General features: G+C 47.0%; 1 pseudogene; it reads right to left on the bottom strand.

Moving 5' to 3' along the window:
• The window catches only part of LOC115141377 (nuclear factor of activated T-cells, cytoplasmic 1-like), a 61,241-nt pseudogene that overhangs the window by 2,912 nt on the left and 37,050 nt on the right, over positions 1-21,279 (bottom strand).

Here is a 21,279-nt window from a genome sequence, read left to right as displayed (position 1 = left end):
CCATGTGGTAACTTACCGAATGGACATGACCCAGTTGTATTACTGTACCCTAGGCCACCCTGTCTAGTCCTTGAGGAGAAACACATTCTTCTGAGGCGAGGAAAGAAGGGAAACGGGGTCAGAGGTCAGCTTAGGTCCTCTCATTGCGTTCTTCTTCCATGACTCAACACTAACCCGGATGACAGTGCTTTACTCACTTCACTTTACCCCCCCCCACCCCCCCCCATCCACCTCACTCTCTCTCATATGAAGGAGGCAAGCATGAGGACACAGTAAAATGGTGAGAAGTCCTATTTGAGTGGCGAACATTGTGTTCGAAATGGAATTTTGCTATAAATCAAGGCAGTTCAAGGTGTCACACGGCCTTGTGAGTTGGTGCAAGACTGCAATGTCTCCTCGCAGACTGAGTAAGGCCCTATCAAATATGCCCGACTGACAAAATAGAAAAAGGATGACACTTCATGCAGATGATAATGTGAATCTTTGGAAGATAGGCAGTCAGTATCAAATGTAGTTACATTATATATAAGTCAAATTAATTTAGGTTCTGAAAATATTATTGCAACCACTACAGATGTTAATGTGCGACTCTCCTTGGATCAAACTTTGATTGATGCTAACACTACTATTGTCATTCCAACCTGCTTGACAAGCTTTTCAACAGCATCGTAAACTTTTTTTTTTCCCGGTTCCGGTTTCTCATGTATGGAAAGCTAGAAGTGTGAGAAGTCCTTTGTTGAATAAACAAAAACAGTGGAAAATTCAACTGAACATATTCCACTCATGCAAAACAGCACAATCCTCGGCAAAAAAAAAAAAACGGAATAAAAGCGGCATCCTTTATTACCTTAAGTACCTCTTAATCGCGTCCAAACCACAGCCAGAGCTGTCAGCCTGTTTAACAGCACATTTTGGAAGGCGTGAGAGAAATTTATTTGATTTGAGTGACAGAGGGCTGAATCTCAATTGTGATCCTTTGATTTCTCACCTCCTCTCTCCTCGCCTCTTTCAGAGGTTACTGTGGCTAGTTAGATGAATATAATCGTTTGTTTAAAACATTGACACATTTTGCAAGAATAACGATTTCCCTAATAATCCTGTTTACATGGACACATCTGAATTTAGGCTACCCGATTGGGACACAGTGTAGACAATTGGCAAATCAAAATAAACCTTTATACCACAGAGAAGCCTTTTTTATTTATTTTTATTAAGTTTCCCGACATACAAAGTTTTGTGAAAACTTAAACTTCTAAGTTTCATACTTTCAGTTTATCCAAACTCACTCCACTCGCGCAAAAGAGGGAGGCTGGCGCTACTGCTGCTGGCACGTGCAGATCAAATACACAGTCTCAAATACACCGTCTCAAATACACAGTCTGGAAACCCCGATTAAGCTGCTTCCGTGTCCTAACAATTCAAAAGATTACTCAGAAAACCAGGTGTTTTAATCGGCGTGTGCTTACTTCGATTTTGAGGAAGGTAAAGCATGAAGGTAAGCAAAGTGTTTGCAGGACTATTGCCATGATCAGCCTACTGCCATAATCCGTTTTTATATTCAAATGATTTACTGTGCATGTAGACGTACTCAATGTTTGGAGAAAGGAGAGAAGGTAGTATGGAAATACAGTGTGTCAATGAAGCAGCCATCGCTCCTACCCACCTCTATAATTATCCTGCTGCAGTACTTTCTATGTGTTTGTGCGGTGGGGAGTACACGTCGAACCATGTTTCTACGGGCGGACAGGCAATAGATGGATGTATCTATGGGATTGGCTTGGGTTGGGCTCTCTAATCTCTCTGCTACAGTACATCAGGGAAAGAAGCAGCTTTCCCTCCGGGGCGTGGCCCTACTGAACAACTGTATAGAGAGAGCTCTCCAAGGTACTCTCTCTGTCGGCATAAACAGTCATTAAAAAGACTTCCCTCATCTCAGGGAGGAGCTACCAGGCACCTCTGAAAGGGCCCAAAGTGCACAGCAGAGGGACTGCAATGCCGTGTAATTAAATTTCAAGCTTTGACTAAACCATGTTTGTCAGTTGTGCATGAAATTAGAACACAGCACCAAGTGAACCTGCTGTTAGGTTAAGCTACCGTAATGTGCCTGAAATGGACGCCAAGGCAGTAAGCACCCAAAAGGTTAAAGAGCTTGTCATTGTTCAATTCTGATAAAGACTGATCCGAGACCAACAGTGAAGTCCATCAGAGCAGCAAGTGGAGCAATTTGGCCCTATTTTGATTGAGTTATTCAGGCAGAAGCATTATGACTTCATTTGGGCCAGGAGAACGCGCCACCCGAGCTCCTCCAGCCAAACCTGACCCGCGTGGCGGATTGAGTTAGCCGAGGTTAGCAGATAGCGTTGGCATCGGGGTTCGATAACATCCAGGCTATCCTCTGAGAACAGAGGATAGCCATGCGGTTAGAGGAGACGGAGAGGAGAGCCTCCCAGGCCGCAAAAACACTTGGTGGTCCCTGCAAGCGTAACCCGATTCCCCCTTTACCCAATCAACGACTGGCAATGGCCTGGCAGCAGCGCTGACTTCGCTTTACCTTCTTCCTGCTCAACTTTCTAAACATACCCTTTGAACTCTGAGTTGTAAGCGTTGTGAGAGGCATCCTCTGCTTGGGAGTTTCTATTCTCTCCGGCCTCCGGCTGCCCATGAAGGAAGGCATAGCTAACATCCTGAAACACTTTCACAGGGTGGATAAACTACATTAACTCCAGTGGTGTTAGGGTTAGAGACCTCGGTGCTGTACATAGGCATACTCTTCCTCTGCTTACACTTCCCCGGGCCCTCGAGTGCCCCATCATGCCTTGTCAGAAAGACAAGCACAGCTTCCACTTATTGTGTTCTGGCTCCACATGAAGAAGCTGATCTGAATCATAATGGTCATTCATATCAACATGGACACACACCGGCACGCAGGCCCACAAGCGCACCAACACATACGGACCGCATCCATGAACGCAGGCACGCACACAGACACAAACAGGCACACACAGAGGAGCACGCAGGCTGACACACATGCAAACCATGGCATGAAAATCCAGATGATTTAGGAACAATAGCGTAATGCAAACAAAACTATGCATTGCCCTTCTCTATTTCAAAATACTGTAATAGGCAGAAGAGGGGAGTACAGCCATTTGGACATCCACAAAACAAATGTTCAACCTCGTTCGAACTCAACGTGTATGTGAAATTGATTTGGTGAGGAAGCTGAACTGGAGTATGAAGCTGCTAAAGAGAGACAATTGAATTTCCTGCTACATATTACTTTTGTTTCCCTACAATATCAAATCTGCTCTCGGTTTCAGCAGAAACGCTTTAATGGACAATTTGCAGCCTCCCACGCAGGTCTGCAACAGCTAGAGGGAGAGGCTGGATGCATGTCCCTCACTCCTCTTCTCCTACAAATCTGTCAGAACCAGTGTTGTGAAAGGGTCAGAGCATGCAAACAGGTACACACATACCCATGCACGCACGCACGCACGAACACACACACAGACAGACAGACACGTGCACTCGCAGCACACACACACACTCATGCACACGCATATACAAACTCATCCCTATAGATAAACGCAGTTGGACACAGAGGAATTACACTAAGCTAATTCTTCATCGTGATCGAACACTTCATAAATTCGTCTCAGACTAGCAGGTAGACAACAGAGACTGATACCCTGGGAAGCCCTGTGGGTGTAATGATGTGATTATATGTGCAGATGGGGATATATCATCCCCACAACTCTGCTAATGTGTGAAGCCTGCCTTTCCCCATGTGGAAGCACTCAGCCTCACGACTGACCGGAGGAGACAAAAGAAAAAGTTAAATTGTGTGGGAGAGAGAGAGAGCGGAGAGAGAGAGAGAGCGGAGAGAGAGAGCGGAGAGAGAGAGCTGAAAGAGAGAGAGCGGAGAGAGAGAGCGGAGAGAGAGAGAGCAGAGAGAGAGAGAGCGGAGAGAGAGAGAGCGGAGAGAGCGGAGAGAGAGAGCGGAAAGAGAGGGCGGGGGGGGGGGGGGGTGTAGCTGGAGTCGACTGTGAGGGTCTCTGCTCGAGTTTTACAACCCTTCCGGCAGCAGCTGGGCTGCTGCGCAGACATTGCTGTGTGCCCTGGGCCTCGGCCAATCCGCTTCCTCCACTGCCAAGGTGCACACCAATGGTAAGGGGGGAGAGGAGTAATGGTTAACAGAGGCTGAGCCACGCTGGCGGAGAGAGGGAGAGAGGGAGTCCTTGGAATACTTTCCTCTGATGGCTGCTACTGCTTGCAGGACCTCCGAGTATTGCTCCACGGTGGAGAGCAAGGAGTGGGGAGACAGCGAGATAAAGTGAAGTGCTGCTCTCATCTCATCTCCACCTGTGTCTTCCTACGTGAGTCTCTGATGTGCTCCTCGTCTCAGACAGCTTGCTTTATTGGTCTCCGACGTCAGATGAAGCCTGCTCGTTGCCAGGCTAAACGGGTGGACCCCTAGAGAGCTAGCGAGCGTCTGCTCTGTGCTCAGCCCAGACGGAAAACACCAGGCCGTAGCCAGAGGGCTGCAACCGCCGCCTCGCAGACCGAAACAGGCTGAAAAACAATAGACAGCCACCCCAAAATTACACAGCCAATCTAAAAACAACAGCCTTTTCACTGAAAACCACCCGACACTGATTTGCTTGTTTTGGCAAGGCACTTTCTCTTTGATCTTCCATGGTGTGTTGCTACTGCTGCCTCTCCGCCCTATCTTACTCCTCTGTGAGATGCCGCCGCCGCCCGTTCCTCTCCTCCTCTCACTTCCTCTAAGGCCCTGGGGGCGGTGGGTGTGTTCGCTGGGGCCCTTCTCCGGGGACGAGGCCGGGGAGGTGTTTACATGGTTAGGGCTGCTCTCCTGTGAGCTCATCATTGATGGACTGAAATTAGTCACTTGATCGTCTTCACTGTGTCCTCCCCCAGTTTCTCGACTACTAATAGTACAAAGTAACTCAGCGGCACCAAGATTTCATGATATATTTGATAGCATATTTCTTTACGTATAAAGCTGCAATAAAGCGCAAGCCCAACCAACCACAACGTCTACAAATATCTGAGTGAGAGAGAGAGTGAGTGAGTGAAACACACGCCTGCATGGTGGAGGTATGAAGGGAGTCGGATTTGAAAAGTTCAGCACGCCTCATTGACTTAAAGTTTCGTGCTAAAATAACGATGGCCATCAGACATGCCCGGTCAGATTGATACCGAATTGGAAAGGCATGAGGCAACAGTGGCTAATGCACATGGATTGAGATCTCCCCTTTTGAATATGGCGGAAAAAGCATTGACATATTGAAGCCATCATACTTTACGAGATTACAGCCACCTGAGTGAGAATTTGGCCGTACACCTGCATATAATGGGATTTATGACATCAGCGTTTGTATTCTGCCTCTTTAAATCACCTGTTCCCTGTCAGTTGTAAAGTGAGATTTTGGAATCCACGTTTTATATAGAAAACCACATTCCCTGCATCCAAAAAGGCTTACCTCGGTGCAAGTTTTATTAGATCCTATCTATCATAGACATGAGGCTTAGAGCGGTACCTTATCGTTTGAGTGTATGTGTGTGTGTGTGTGTGTGTGTGTATGTAGAGCTCCTGGCGCTTGGCCTTCCACTGGACCGTTGCTCTTTCCATCCCGGTGAAGAGGTAGGAGCTCTTGTTCTTTTGCATTCTCTTTCATGCATTTACAAAAGGGAGCCTTTGAACTTGACAATATACTCCTGGAGCGACCCATCCCAATGCCAGCAGGGATACTGTCTCAATCTGCCTCGCAATGTTGGATATACAGCGAAGATCTTGCCATGAGGAACTTCCAGGAGTCACAGCGCAGCACTAAAACACTAAATCCACAAAAGGCTCAAGCAGTGCAGAGAAACTCCTCCTTTCTCCTGTCTCCAACACTCCTGCTGGGATCTCGCAGCTGACCTACAAGGTCAGACTTATATTTACTGTAAGTCTCAGATCTGATTCACTCTCAGTCCACTGACCTGGAATCTGCTCTGAGTCTACACTGTTTTAAATCTTCGTCCACCTGCTATGATTGGTAGACTGAGAGGCAAAAGGGTCAACTTAGGGTGACTGATGGACTTACTTACCTAGGCTTAAAGGGAAGGGGGTGGGCTGGCTTGGCAAGTCCTCTCCTCACATCAACCTCTTTTTTGATTTACCTAGTGTGCAGACAGACAACCTTTCTACATCTGGAGGTTCTGATCCAGCCATCCTGGATCCTATAACATATATAGGGATCCCAGGATATCTGTTCCAACTTCTTCCTACACACATCACAGCAACCCTGCGCACACATGCAATCTAACACACACACAGACAGACACACACACAACGCACGCACGCACGCACACACACACATACAAACAAAAAACCTATCTGAGCCGTCACTGGTAAATCATAGATGGCGGTTTCACCTGATTATGGCCTATACGACTTCCTCACCTGTAGATTTAATGCTTGCCATCGCTCGGGGAGTTCTCCACATGAACGTCTTAGCAGAGAGGGAGTCCCGCTCTTTTCCCTAAATACAGTAAATCTTACTGATTCAATTAAAACATATGTGACATCGCCGCTCACCTGGAGCGTTTAACAACTGACCTTACCTGACACGAGGAACGTGCGAGCGGATTTGACATGAGTGATTCACAATACCGAACAGAGAGAGAATCTCAATTTACCCCATCTAAAGAGAAATAAACAAAAGTTTTCAAGAGTGCAGCTTTGCAATCTCACATCACCTCCGAGTTTCAACCTGGACTCCCCTGACTAGTTCTCAGAGGTCTTACCTCTTAGTGAGGTATGGCAGTAGACAGGACCGGCTTAGCTTCCACCTTCTATACATGTTATACATATACATATCGAGACGAGAACTTAAAATTGTAGTGTGAGAGAAAGAGGTCAGTCTGGGGAGTCTAGGGACTAATTGAGATTTATATCCTCCACGGTTCATAAGCCGGCAATGGGACACTGAACGCTCGCCGCTTCTGAACGATCCTTAAAAGCAAACCCATTCAACCTCAGCGTGGTAATTCTCTGCTCTACAGGTGCTCAGTGGGAAAATGAGAAAAGAGAGAGAGAGAAATACACTCCTCCACTCTGAGCCGTGTTTTTCTTTCTTAGACTTCTATCGATTCAGTTAAAAACAGCTTCAGCCCAGTCAGAAGCAAGTATGTTCTGTCTGTGTGTGAAGTACAGAGGCATTGGGAGAAACGGCCAGGGAATCTAACCAGAGATTGCATGCTGCTTGCTTCACTCTCACATTTTCCCCTCTCACTCTCAGTATGTCTGTCAGCCTTCTTGTGAGTCTGCCCTGTGTGTGTCTGACTGAATATCCCTGGATCTAAGCAGGTGTTGAGGGTGCCTGCAACCCCCCCCCCCCCTCATAGCCATTCTCATAGCAGCTTCTGCCCCATTGCTTCCTATCTCTCTCTCGGAATAGATATATATATATATATAAATATATGAGTATGCCATTTAGTAGACACTTTAGGAGACTCAAGAAATCAATGTGATGACGTTAAATCAACGTGGAAAACTGATTGGATTTGAAAAAGTAATCAACGTAAGGCTATTTTAAGTGCTCACTTTTGGAGAAATTGGAAACCCAAATTGGTCTACACGGACAAGTTCTGGCCTGGTTTAGATCTTATCTGTCGGAAAGATATCAGTTTGTCTCTGTGAATGGTTTGTCCTCTGACAAATCAACTGTAAATTTCGGTGTTCCTCAAGGTTCCGTTTTAGGACCACTATTGTTTTCACTATATATTTTACCTCTTGGGGATGTCTTTCGAAAACATAATGTTAACTTTCACTGCTATGCGGATGACACACAGCTGTACATTTCAATGAAACATGGTGAAGCCCCAAAATTGCCCTTGCTAGAAGCCTGTGTTTCAGACATAAGGAAGTGGATGGCTGCTAACTTTCTACTTTTAAACTCAGACAAAACAGAGATGCTTGTTCTAGGTCCCAAGAAACAAAGAGATCTTCTGTTGAATCTAACAATTAATCTTGATGGTTGTACAGTCGTCTCAAATAAAACTGTGAAGGACCTCGGCGTTACTCTGGACCCTGATCTCTCTTTTGACAAATATATCAAGACTGTTTCAGGACAGCTTTTTTCCATCTACGTAACATTGCAAAAATCAGAAACGTTCTGTCCAAAAATGTGGCACAAAAATTAATCCATGCTTTTGTTACTTCTAGGTTAGACTACTGCAATGCTCTACTTTCCGGCGACCCGAATAAATCACTAAATAAAGTTCAGTTAGTGCTAAATACAGCTGCTAGAATCCTGACTAGAACCCAAAAAATTGATCATATTACTCCAGTGCTAGCCTCCCTACACTGGCTTCCTGTTAAGGCAAGGGCTGATTTCAAGGTTTTACTGCTAACCTACAAAGCATTACATGGGCTTGCTCTTACCTATTGTTATATCTGGAGTACTTCTCCTGTCTTATCCGGTGTCCTGTGTGAATTTAAGTATGCTCTCTCTAATTCTCTCTTTCTCTCGGAGGACCTGAGCCCTAGGACCATGCCTCAGGACTACCTGGCATGATGACTCCGTGCTGTCCCCAGTCCACCTGGCCGTGCTGCTGCTCCTGTTTCAACTGTTCTGCCTGCGGCTATGGAATCCTGACCTGTTCACCGGACGTGCCACCTGTCCCAGACCTGCTGTTTTCAACTCTCTAGAGACAGCAGGAGTGGTAGAGATACTCTTAATGATCGGCTATGAAAAGCCAACTGACATTTACTCCTGAGGTGCTGACCTGTTGCACCCTCGACAACTACTGTGATTATTATTATTTGACCATGCTGGTCATTTATGAACATTTGAACATCTTGGCCATGTTCTGTTATAATCTCCACCGGGCACAGCCAGGTGGCCACCCCTCATAGCCTGGTTCCTCTCTTGGTTTCTTCCTAGGTTTTGGCCTTTCTAGGGAGTTTTTCCTAGCCACCGTGCTTCTACACCTGCATTGCTTGCTGTTTGGGGTTTTAGGCTGGGTTTCTGTACAGCACTTTGAGATATCAGCTGATGTACGAAGGCCATTTTCAATAAATTTGATTTGATTTTAATTTGATATAGTCTTTTTTTCCATCCACCTTTTAACCTAAATCCAATGACATGGTGACATGTATTGTTGATTTCATGTTGGGATTCACAGTTAGTTCACAACTCCAAATGTAAATAAAAACTAGATGTTGAATTGAGGTCTGTGCCCAGTGGGTTCTCTCTCTCTCTCTCTCTCTCTCTCTCTCTCTCTTTCTTTCTTTCTTTATCTACGATTCCCATTCCACAAGGATAATATATTGATATACATGATTACAGAAAGAAATACAGAAGAAATTGATAAATAACTGTAAAATTATAAATGTGTATACGAGAAAACTCATTTTCTCTCTGTTGAAACATATCTGGAGAGGATGATTTGTGTAATGGCCTGCACCATTGAAACAGGGGCTGATGTGCAGTTAGTTTATAGGCCAGTGACAGAAGCTACTGGGGGACTACTCGTTCTTCCCCACTCTCTCTCTCTCCTCTTTGTCCCTATCTTCCGCTCGCTCCCTCTACTCTCTCCCTCTTCTCTCTCTCTCTCTCTCTCCCCATCTCTCTCTTTAACAGAACACAATGGAGACAGGGTGCTTTTCCAAGAGCAGCAAACCCCACGTCATTCCCCATCCTGCCTGGCCTCTTCTGTTGACATCCGTCACTACAGGATCCTATACCACTGAGCGAATACATTTCAGATGGGGCCTATTATTAACGAGTCAGAAATGAGAGATCTGCTTCTGTTTACCGATGCCACAAGTATTTACATTCCCCAACAAAGTAACAGCAACAAAAAACCACCGGTATGAAGAGTGTGAGGACTTACAGTGTGGCAGTGGCAGACCCGCTTTGTAAAGGGGGACTTAACACAGGAATGTGTGTTTGTCTGCCTGTGTGTGTGTGTGTGTGTATCTACGCGTGGGCTTAGATTGTGTGTTGTGTGTTGTGTGTGTGTGTGCCAGCAGACAATCACAGCAGTGAGAAAAGATTTACCGTGAAACCATTCAGAAGCCAATATGTCAGTGGTCTGGAGAAGAGGAAGCTACAATCATATCTAGTATAATGTCTTTGCCAGGCTACAGATAACCTCAACGGCTCACAGGCCAAAAGGGAGTCAAATGGGAGTCAATCAAAGCCTGTGGAGAACAATATAGATCACCCTGTCAGTGTTGTAAACCACATGCACATCAATCATCTTTAGATGCTGTGGAGAGAATGCCATGGGGCTATGGGGCGCAGAGGTACCACCACCACCACCACCACCACCACCACCTCACCCAGATGCATGGCCCCTCCCAGGCCAAGCCACAGGCCTCTCTTTGGGGCTTGACCCGCTGCGAATCGCGTGGCTCCGTGGCTTCTGGATGTTTACTCTCGGAGCCTCGGAATGCAAGCCACAGAAACCAGCCATCTAAACGGCTGTGTCAGGAGAATCTGCATAAACACACATCACACGCCCATCCAGGCAAGTACAAATGACAGAGTAATGACAAGTCCTACCGACACACATACACACACACACGACACACACGACACACACACCTTACTTTCATTAGACCAATGATGAGAGAGCACAGCTAGCCTCCGTGTCAATTGGCCACTCTTCAAAGAAGTGGAGTTTGTGACGCCATAGATTGGCTTCTACCTAAATCAGTTCATCCACTGTACCTAAGCATGTGCGCACAGCATGGAATAATTAGACAAAAATCAGACACTCTCACAGTAGCAAATCGTCTAGAAGCATTCCTGACATCTGAGCATTCTTTCATAAACACAAAACCCATTAAAAAGGAAATCTGGTCCCGCATCTAATTACATCAGGCCTCTGATATGGAGAGACCCAATTTGTTTCGATGTAGAGCTGCAGTTACGTGGTAGACGGATTCTTTCACAGCAACTGTGGATATTATGACGGAGCGGCCCGAAAGCACAGCAGACTACTGCGGTTAAGCTGCTGGGCCTGTAGGAAGACATTTGAAAATACCCAGAGTCCAATGGAACTTAATAGGTTGACATTTAAAGAGAATATACAGAACTTTTGTCTTTTGGGAGTGCTCTTGAGACAAAAGAGGTCCCCTAAATATAGATATTGCCCAGAAATGACCTAATTGGACAGAAAGGGACACATATTTCCATTCCTGTGAGCAAAAGCATACATTGTTAGCTTACAACTAATGATTGTGTGGTTTTATGAAAAAAAAATGGGTGAATGCTATATTAATGAATACAACAAAAATATATCTAACTTCCATGTAGTATGTTTAAAGTTAGAGTCTTCATACAGCTCATCCCGCCAATCACCTTCCTCATGATTTTACGACAAGGATACTGCAATTCAATTCAAAGCCTGATGGTGACGGCCTATCATACTTTCACCATTATATGTAACCACTTAAATAGGACTATTTCCCCTTTCCTCATTATCTTGGACCAGAGAGCCTATAACACCATGACATGTCATAATAGGGGGAACAGTGTAGAAAGCAGCTGGTCCCAAACAGCAACCAGAGAGCTTCTCAAGCCTGGCCAAGAGGACAGAGATAAAAGCACACTGAGAGGAAACAGAACCCGGTGCTAAAGGTAATCCAAAGTGCTTCACACACACACACACACACACACACACACACACACACACACACACACACACACACGCACGCACGCACAGTGCAAAGGTAACCTATTCCTCAAAGCTCGATGGGATCTCGCTATGACCATGAGATCATGGTATATTCTGATTTCAGGGTTTCATTGAGTCCAGCATGCATTTATTATATTACAGAACATCAAATAGTTCAATTAAAAGTGTAAGGAGTGAAGAGATCGCCCTGAAGGCTTTCCTTGCTTTGGACTTAATCCTATTTCTAAGACATCGCATATCATATCCTACTATATGCATAAATAATGTGAAAAGCAAAGAAAGGATATTAATCGTGACTAATAGTAGATAGGGCCAGTCTATGATAACAATAGTAAAACGAGAAAAATAATGGTTTAAATCGCAGGGTAAAATACAAGGTTTTGACTCCACTAGGAGAACTCTGCAGTTGACACAATGTCCTAGTGATCTTCATCGTCTCTCTAACCATCTCCTAAGCCATCAACGGCTCTCATAGGCCTATCCTACATCCTTGTATTATTTTTTCCTACCATTATAAAACTTCCCAAAAGCCTACACCCTCCTTTATCCACCATCAGTTCAAGGTCCTGCCAGGAAAACAAGATTCCTAACACGAAAATGCAGCAATAACAACAATATTAAAAAGTCCACATCCTCTCTGAAGTCATAAATAATAAAGAAGCCATCCCCCTTCTATTATACCTGTCAATAACATGAAGCATAAGCCGTGGGGATAGGAGGTCTTGACACTGCACTTAACCAACAGAGAGTATTGCTCTCCCGCCTCTATTAGCCCAGGCTCCGCCCCCTCCCAGCAGAGCTGGGGTTCAAAGGGTGAGTGTTGTGAAAGCACAGGCTCTAACCGCTAACGGCTGACCGTCAGATGGTCTACCTTTCCTCCTCACACACACACGCGGGCTCGCAGACACAGACACACACACACACACACACACACACACACACACACACACACACACACACAGGAGCAACTCAATAACAGCAGCTCATAGAGTCCGTCCCATTAGACACCCCTCACCCCAACCGCAGCTTCTTTAATGAACCCCCTCACCCCCAACTCCGCGCCAGTCTCGCGACACACACTCCGATGTTAGAGACTCAGCATGTTTTCAGAGTGGTGCGGACACACTCTCAATCATCATTAGGGGTTTTGCAGAGTCCTGGGGTCTGGGCACCTATCCAGGATGTGTAAAAGTTTCCATGAGAAAAGCTTGAGTTTCCGTTGGAGGGGAACGGTCGCGGACGAGGATCCTTAGAAATGTTAGAATTCTGTATTGTTGTTGGGGAATGGATTGAGGGAGAGAGAAAGAGAGGGAGGAAAGACGAGGTCTGTCTAGAAACCTGTTGCCACTGACGTCTGCCACTCTGCCTCATGCAACACCGGGTCTGTTTTCAGTTTAGGAAAAAAAAAACGTTTCAATTGTACAAAATTTGAGTTGAGGAGGAAACAACTACTGGAAAGCTGACCTTGAAATATAAGGCAATCAGAATACACATGTCAAGTGTCAGAAATCAGCAGTGTACATTTGGTTGTGTTTTTCTCATGTGGGTGAATAAGGCCCCTCTGTATTCGGCTGTAACCAGATGGTAAGAGTCTGGCTGGCTGATTAGCGTTAGCCCTGTGCTAGTTCAGCTGCGCTTCATTATATCAACCATCACACCAGAAGCTAATGAGAGAAGACACAGAGCGGCAGCCTCGCTGGATCAGACAGATGTCCAAGTCGGGAATACTATGACTGCATTACACACATGCGTGCACGTGCACGTACACACACGTACACACACGTACACACACACAAAGGCACAAAGAGGCCTTCATGGTGCGCAATGTGGCTCAAAGCCTTCAAATCTGATGTGTAAACAGCAGCCAAGTCTAGGATCAAAGCGGCCATGTGTGTGCGTGTGACGGGAGGGGGTAATGATGTCACCGCAACTGCAGCTCAGGCTAGGACGTGTGACAAAAACGTGGCGTCATCACAAGCCCCTGTTTTATGGGCTAATTAGCCAGGCTAACAAGGCGAGCGTAAATATACCGCCCTCCTCATTCTTCATCACTTCTATTGTTTTTATTGATGTCGTTTGCATGACATTGTGCTCAATGCCATATGTACTGTAAATCGCCCCGGATTAGAGGGAGCGAGGGGTATGACTCAACGTGAAAGGTATTTTTTTGAGAAACTTCTGTTGAATGTAAACCTCACATTAGATATGTATATATTGCGTTTGGCGTATGACAATGGGCCAGAAACAATACAAAGACCTCTAGGGCTAGCTTTTGAAAATTCACTTTAACATACATCTTGCTTCCATTCCCCCTAAGCATCAATCCATGGACCTTGGTCCAGGTTTATTCGCTCACTCAACTCTTCTGGCTATCGTGAGACAGACAGACCCCTGCTGCAGCGAACCAATGGCAGCCGCAGGCCAGCAGTCCTAAATACATCCCCAGCACAAGCCAACAGATCATTCATCAATTTAAATACAATCGCAGCTCCTGGACATTACCCAAAAAGCCTTGGGGCACCCTTTTACAGACAGACAGTGCGTAATGTCCTGCAGTTAGCTAGCCTCGAGGCTCCAATGCTCCATCACAGAAGTAGTGGATGAAGTGGTGCTAGCTGGGAGGGGGTTGAGGGTTAGGGGGTTGAAGGGCAGTTAGAGGGGCTTATGTTCAACTTGTCATCCCTTCCCCCTCTAGATCTCCTACATATCTACCCCACACTGACAACAGAGCTCCTTGCGGTACAGTAGCTCAGCCTGTTGATAGGTTGAGTGATTTCTCGGGGGCTGGGTTAGCAGTGCGAGCCGAAGGCCAGTGAGAGATATTTCCTCTGGCTGATGAGAGCCCGAGGCCTGAGCGTGGGAGGCGCTCCACTCTGGGGAAGCTCAAGTGTCGTCTCGCTGCAGAGCTCAAATCACTGGCTCCAAACCGGCCAGGCTGGGACTCTATGCTACGCGGCTAACGCTAAATCACCACCGCCCGCCCAACCGCCTGGTGAGGTCATCCCCTACCGTCGCCCTTTTAATGGAGCAACTCGCTAACATATGATAATAATGGAAGGTAATGACTGTGGAAAGGGAGCTCGCCGACTTCTCCCAGCTCAAATGATTCTTTTTTTAATCTCAGGCTCATTCGAGGGGTCTGGAATGGGCCGGAATGGGGCCGGTAGACCTGACCGGTCCAGCGTGCAGAGGCCTTTGGAGTATGCTGTTACCACCACACACTTACCGGTACTCCAGGAGCACAGTTAGCCCACCACAGATGCTCAGTCAAGACATTAGATGAGGCGAGATTGCAGCGGGCCAAGGTTTTTACCAGGGACGCCTTGGTAGGCCTCTGCCAATCAATACGCATTCCTGTGAGTCTCTAATGCATCTGTAATCACAGGCCCAATAACATTTGGTCACTTGGTCCAGAGATATGGGCTCCGCTTAAGTGACAGTTGATGGGGTGGTGTTGGCGGTGGTGGATTATGAAGACATGGTTACTACTTAAGGGTTATAACTTTAGCAGAGGGCAAATGACCCCCTAACAACCTTTTACCTAGCGCAAAATAAAGCTTGAGTTTCACTCTTATTTGATTAATTCTCATACTCTGGCTCCTTTGCCTGCCAATAACTACTGAGAAGTTTGAAAAGGAATTAGACATGTACATGACAATGCTAATTGTATTTCCTTTGGATTTAGCGGCAGTGTTCTCTTGTTTCAATGTACAGTAGGGGGAAACATGCCAGGAGCTGGCGCGGAGTCAGAAGATAAATGCTAGCTCTGGATGTGTGAAGTGACAAAGACTTGTAGAATGTCCTATTTGAGTGTTGTGTTGTGCTCATTTTATGGAGTCGATAACAGACAGACGTCCTCACTTCTCGCTATTGTCTGTTTACGAGGCGAGGACAAACGGGACTCATCAGGCTGGACGGATTTGCTGACAACCACGTTTCAACTCAATTACAGCACTGCCCCCGATGCCCATCACCCCCTGTGCTCCCTTGGCTCTGGAGCACGCACGCATGCAAACACACACGCACACACACACACACACACACACACACACACACACACACACACACACACACACACACACACACACACACACACACACACACACACACACACACACACACACACACATAGTGCTGTAGGTCTACTGCTGTTTACAGTAGGAGTGAAACAAAAGGTGCACAGGAAGAGGGATGTTCCTGAGTTGAGTGGGGAATCGCATTGTTCACCCTGTTTGGATGCAAGGGGACTTTATCTCTTCTGGCATACCGCCACGTATGCTGCATACCGCACAACCAGAGCATAACAATAATGTGATGAGCAACCCCGACAGGGCCATAACAGGCTGGGAGTGACCAGAGGGAGGGACGATTGTGAGGAGGGAGGAGGGGGGCACATGGAGAGTTAATAGGGGGTCTACACACAAATGCTGCATCCCCCCATTCCCCTGGCTGTGCCTGGGCTCACATCCAGTGGGGCTCTAGTGACCCCCCCCCAGCCTCCCCAGCCTCCCTCGATGACGTCAGCTCCAACACTACACCCTCCGCAGGGAAAACACGGGAAAACAAAGCGCCTCCTGCCTCCTGACATCCCTCGCACCGAGGGGGGGGAGAAGCGTTGCAGCTCAGGAAACCCCTACCTATTGTTTTGCTTCCTTCATTAGTCCTTGTGTCAACAGTCGGGGGCCGGCACGCGCGCGCCACTGTTTTTGTTCTCTTGCTCCCTGCCTGACCTCGTCGCTTCTGATGTTTTGACAGATTGTTTCGCAAATCCCATCAAGGCCCAATTGACTGTTAAAATAAAGCTGTTACTAACTCAGGCAACATACACGGTAGTTGCGAAAACAAACATAATCTGTAATGTCTAAAAGGAACAAATCTGACGTAAACCCATGGTTGATAGCGGGGGAAAGGGTGTGGGTGGGTGTGGGTGTGTAGATAAGAAAAGGTGTAAAGTTAACGTCATGTGCACTGTAAATGGAACGTTCTAGAGAGAAACGAGAATTGTGTTTTTTATGACCCTGTGTTTTCATAAGGAAAAACAACACCAATTATCACACCAATGTGATAATGGCAATGATGATGTGATGTCACTAGCTAATAGAGAGCTTTGAATGACAGGTCTAGGTAGATAAACCTTGTTCTTGTGACTCACCATCGTCCAGGTACATCTGGTCCAGATCCTGGGGTTCCCGCTTGACGGTGACGGCTAGGTCGCGGGGGCTGGCGTCCACCGGCAGCAGGCTGGGAGGGCTGCTCCTGGCCTGAGTCTGGCTCTGTCCCTGGGTGGGGCTGTAATCTGGTGCCTGGGCGAACGGGCTCTCTGCTGCCCCCTCTGGAGTGGAGGGGTCGGACCCTGGGGAGGTGGAGGGGCTGCTGCTGTGGTAGAGCGGGTGGAAGCCATGGGGACTGGGGTTACCAAGGTGATGCGGGCTGTTGCCCTGGGAGTGAAGCATGCCCAGTGGAGCTTGGTCGGGTGAGGAAGGGCAGACCAGCGGCGCTGGGCGCAGCCCTGGTGTCTCTTGGATGGCGGACGCCAAGGGGCCATTGTGGGCGTGCGTAGGGCTGGTGGAGAGGCACTTGGGGTAAGACACGGGGGACAGGTCGTGCAGTGTTGGGCTGGACCTGGGGGAGGGGGGCATGCTGCCAATGCTGCCATGGCAAGGCGGGCAGGGAGAATAAACCCCGACCAGGCATGTGTCAGCGTCCCCCACAGGTATGATAGGAGTGAGCCTGGGTTGGCCATAGTAGAGCTTGGAATGAACAGACAGCCCCTGAGCCCCCAGAGGCTCATACTCATCATTCGGTTCTGTCTTTATTATCGGGACTGGAAAAAGAGAGGGAGAGAGAGAGAGAGAGAGAGAGAGAGAGAGAGAGAGAGAGAGAGAGAGAAAAAAGACAGATTAGAAATGTTGCGTAGGTCCACGTGGCTGAACGAGCAACTGAGTGTATGAGTAAAGGAGTTGTAGTGAGATGGATTGTGGGAAGGATACCCTCCAAAACCAAACAAACAACCAGCGATTAAAAGAGACACTGTGTCATTTGCTTGGCCTCTCAAATGCCAGCTCAGAACCCCCCCCCCCTCCATCCCCCCAAAATAGATGAGTCATCAGAGCAGAAAGCCACAGCTGGCTCTCATCATGAAACGGCGCTATTTTCTTTGGACTCTCCTTCAGCTCTGATATCCTATGAAAGAGTGCTTTAAAGAGTATGGACTGCTGCAGGAGCCCGGGACCCCTAGGCCTCTTCCGTGCTCCAAAAGTAATTGTTGCTCTCAGGACAAAAAGAGAGAGCGAGAGAGAGAGAGAGAGAGCGAGAGAGAGAGAGAGAGAGAGAGAGAGAGAGAGAGAGAGAGAGAGAGAGAGAGAAAAAGGATGATTTGATTGGGGTGGTCCGTGCTCCTTAAGAGAGTATGGTATGCCTGCGGTTTCAGGAGCTCTGACTTCAGCTAATGGCAGGAGGAGAGTGCTATGACCCCACTTGCTCATGCCGCCGTCTTCCAACTCACTCAGAGTCCATTTGGGAGATGTTTCCTCCATTTCCTGATTAGTTTGGACTGACAATCATCGTACAGTAGGTTTCCTGGATGTGTGATCAAGATCCGTGTTCATCTTTCAGAGACTGACCGTGACGTGTGCACTATTTATTGGATATGTAAACATATCCTCCAGTTCCGCACACACGCACGCACACACACGCACACACACACACACACACACACACACACACACACACACACACACACACACACACACACACACACACCAGAACCAAACCCTAAGGAATAGATGAAAAGACCCAGTTTCTCTGAGAAAACCCTTTATAAACCCCCACGTGCTCCGATTCTGCCACGAGTACTGTGACACAACTACTGTAGGCTTGAATTAAGACACCCAGATGAATAACAAAAAGCTTCTGAGTCACAATACATGCACTGTCTGTTGCTCTTTCTGCACACAGTGAAATGTGTTAATGGGGCGGTTAGTGTTTGATGCCAATCATAAGTGTTTTGGCAAAGTCTTCTGACACTCTATTCAGCCTACAAACAGGCCATCATAAGTGTATTTCTTGTAATAGTTACTTTTTACTAACAAAGTAAGAATAAGTCGATCCTGATGAAGGTCGTAATAATACTAATAAGCACTTCTACTTCCATTGTCTGAATAAATGAGTGTTGTGATTAGATGAAAAACAGCCCTATCGTGATGTTATGATGTTATTATTGTTGGGACAGGACGTAACTGAGAGATTCACTTTCACACCCCCAGTCTCCTTTGGGGAGAGATGAGCTGGTGTGATTACCCAGTGGGAAGCTCATTTACGTCAGTCTTGTCATAGCCACGGGGCCGGTCCATCTGTCTTAGAGGCTCCCTAGGTAAGGTCTGTATCCTTAAGAAGGTCCCAGGATGACACCTCCATACACTTACTAGAGAACATCATACTAGGCCTTGTAACAGGCTCTCTATAGTACAGACCTGGGTTTACGCTAGGTCTAGTATTTTAGCTGCATTTGATTGAGCTTGCCTATTGCAATGGAACCAATGGAATAGTCCCAAAAGTGTAAACCCTACATACGTACATAGCAATACATGGAATACTTAGCAATCTGATTTATTCTGTAAAGCTTCATAGTCTCCCAAACGCTCTGTCACACATTCCCCCTCTCCTACAGTATCTGCAGAATGAGATCCTTTGAGGGATCCTTCGAGCTTGCCTCTCCTCCACCCAGCTCTATTTGTCTCCCCCACTCTAACCGATCATTCCTCAATATGTCTCCCCCCCCGTCTCTCTGACCACTCCTTCCAGCTATCTGCGTGTGTGTCCCCCTCCAAACACACAACCTTCCCCTTCCCAGTTCCATGAAAGCAGATTCACCCTGTGAGTCCCATCCCCAGCTGGCTTCTATTTCCTCCCAACCTGCGGGTTATGGCCCACATGTTTTTCTCCACATCTCTGCCTGTCTGTGTCTGTCTGCTCGCATTAAAGTGATCAGGCCTGATCCGAGTATTTATTAGGAACTGGTTTCCTCCCAGGGATGGGGGTGAGGGTTCGAGGACGGGTTTGCGGGGTGTTGAGCACAGAGAGCCTAGGCCCGGTAAGTTGTCGTGTGAAGGGAAGAGACAGCCGGGCAAGAGGGTTTTCTGGGATGCACTCTGATTCTCATTACGATTGGCTGCTCTGCTCTCAGAGTAGAACTATGGAGTGGATGACCTACTGTCTCCATAAAAGAGCTGTTTTGATTGCACTGTGGAAAGAGTGTGCACAATGCATTATACCTAGGGCCCTGAGTTTTTCCTGACCACGTGACCTGACTAGGCCCTAGTTTTAGCGACCAGGCGGTGCTTCATGGTGGTAGTCATCAACTCGCAGGTGTCTAATTCACCACGTCCCACTGTGGTCGCAATCTGGCTGACGGCTGGTGTCCTAGTCTACGTGGGCCATGTAAAGGTGCGTATGAGTGTGTCGGCGCGTGTTTACGCGCGTGTGTGTGTCTGTCACTGCCCTAACTTGGAAACAAGGAAACGTCTCAGTCTCCAGTTTGGTTAGCATGACACATCTTTGGGGAGACGTTCACGGCGTGCGGTTCGTTAAGTTTTCATGTATGTGTCTCTCTTGTTTCTTCTGAACATACCCCTCTCTCTCCTCCCTCCCACGTCTCAGACCACAAACCTACGGCCAGGAATCAGCAGCAGCAGCAGCCCCCCCCGTTGGTGTTAATAATAGAACCCGATCTACACGAGGAACCTCCAAAACGGCTTGTGAAATGAAAGCCATTCCGAGAACTGACTTTGGTTGCGCTTTCGTCAGCGCCAGCAATTTTGGCGTTTGTTGTTTTATGTGGTTCTGTGAAACTTTTTCTTCTTTAAAGAGAAGAAAAGGGCGGCGTGTCACGTCTTTACTCAACGCAAGAATGATTGGAAATGAGCTCGGAAAAGAAAAGTAACGCTCACTCACACACACACACACACACACTAGGAGGTAGACAAGGACACTTGTGCTGCATGTTCGTCGCAACATCGGATATGTGGTGATTTATACAAACCACGGCTGCCAGCAGCTCATTTTAGAGTCTAGAAAAAAAGAGTAACTTCAGAGTGACATATTGCTTAGATTCTTGGATCTTTCTCCTCTGAAATTGTAACTCATGACAATGCACTTTCCGGACAAGCTTACTGAGCTTTCGTCATCAAATTCATTGGACTAACGTGACATTGTAAAGGAAAGCGAGGACAATGAAGAGCATTTTGAGAGACACAAAGGCAAATCAAAATAAACGTTTCATAAGCCAATCTACATTCTATTGTTTGGCATCAATATGCAACGGCATGATTACCATGCTAATTGCCAATTTGAAAAACTCCCTGTACGAAATCCGGGAAGAATATTTACCGATAACATCTGGAAAAAAGTAACGGTTCAAATCCGCTACTCCTTTCTTGCTTGTGTAGGACGAAACCGGCCTGCGACAGCCTTGTCATTCAAGCTTATCTTCACCTGTCAAACCTGGCAAAGACTCAATCGTTTCCAATCCTCCAGACGGCATCTGATAATAATATCCGTACT

Source organism: Oncorhynchus nerka, linkage group LG14, assembly GCF_034236695.1.
Source record: "Oncorhynchus nerka isolate Pitt River linkage group LG14, Oner_Uvic_2.0, whole genome shotgun sequence".
NCBI classification, from domain to species: domain Eukaryota; kingdom Metazoa; phylum Chordata; class Actinopteri; order Salmoniformes; family Salmonidae; genus Oncorhynchus; species Oncorhynchus nerka.
The sequence above is the reverse complement of the archived record's forward strand: the minus strand, read 5'-3'. Positions and strand labels throughout refer to the sequence as shown.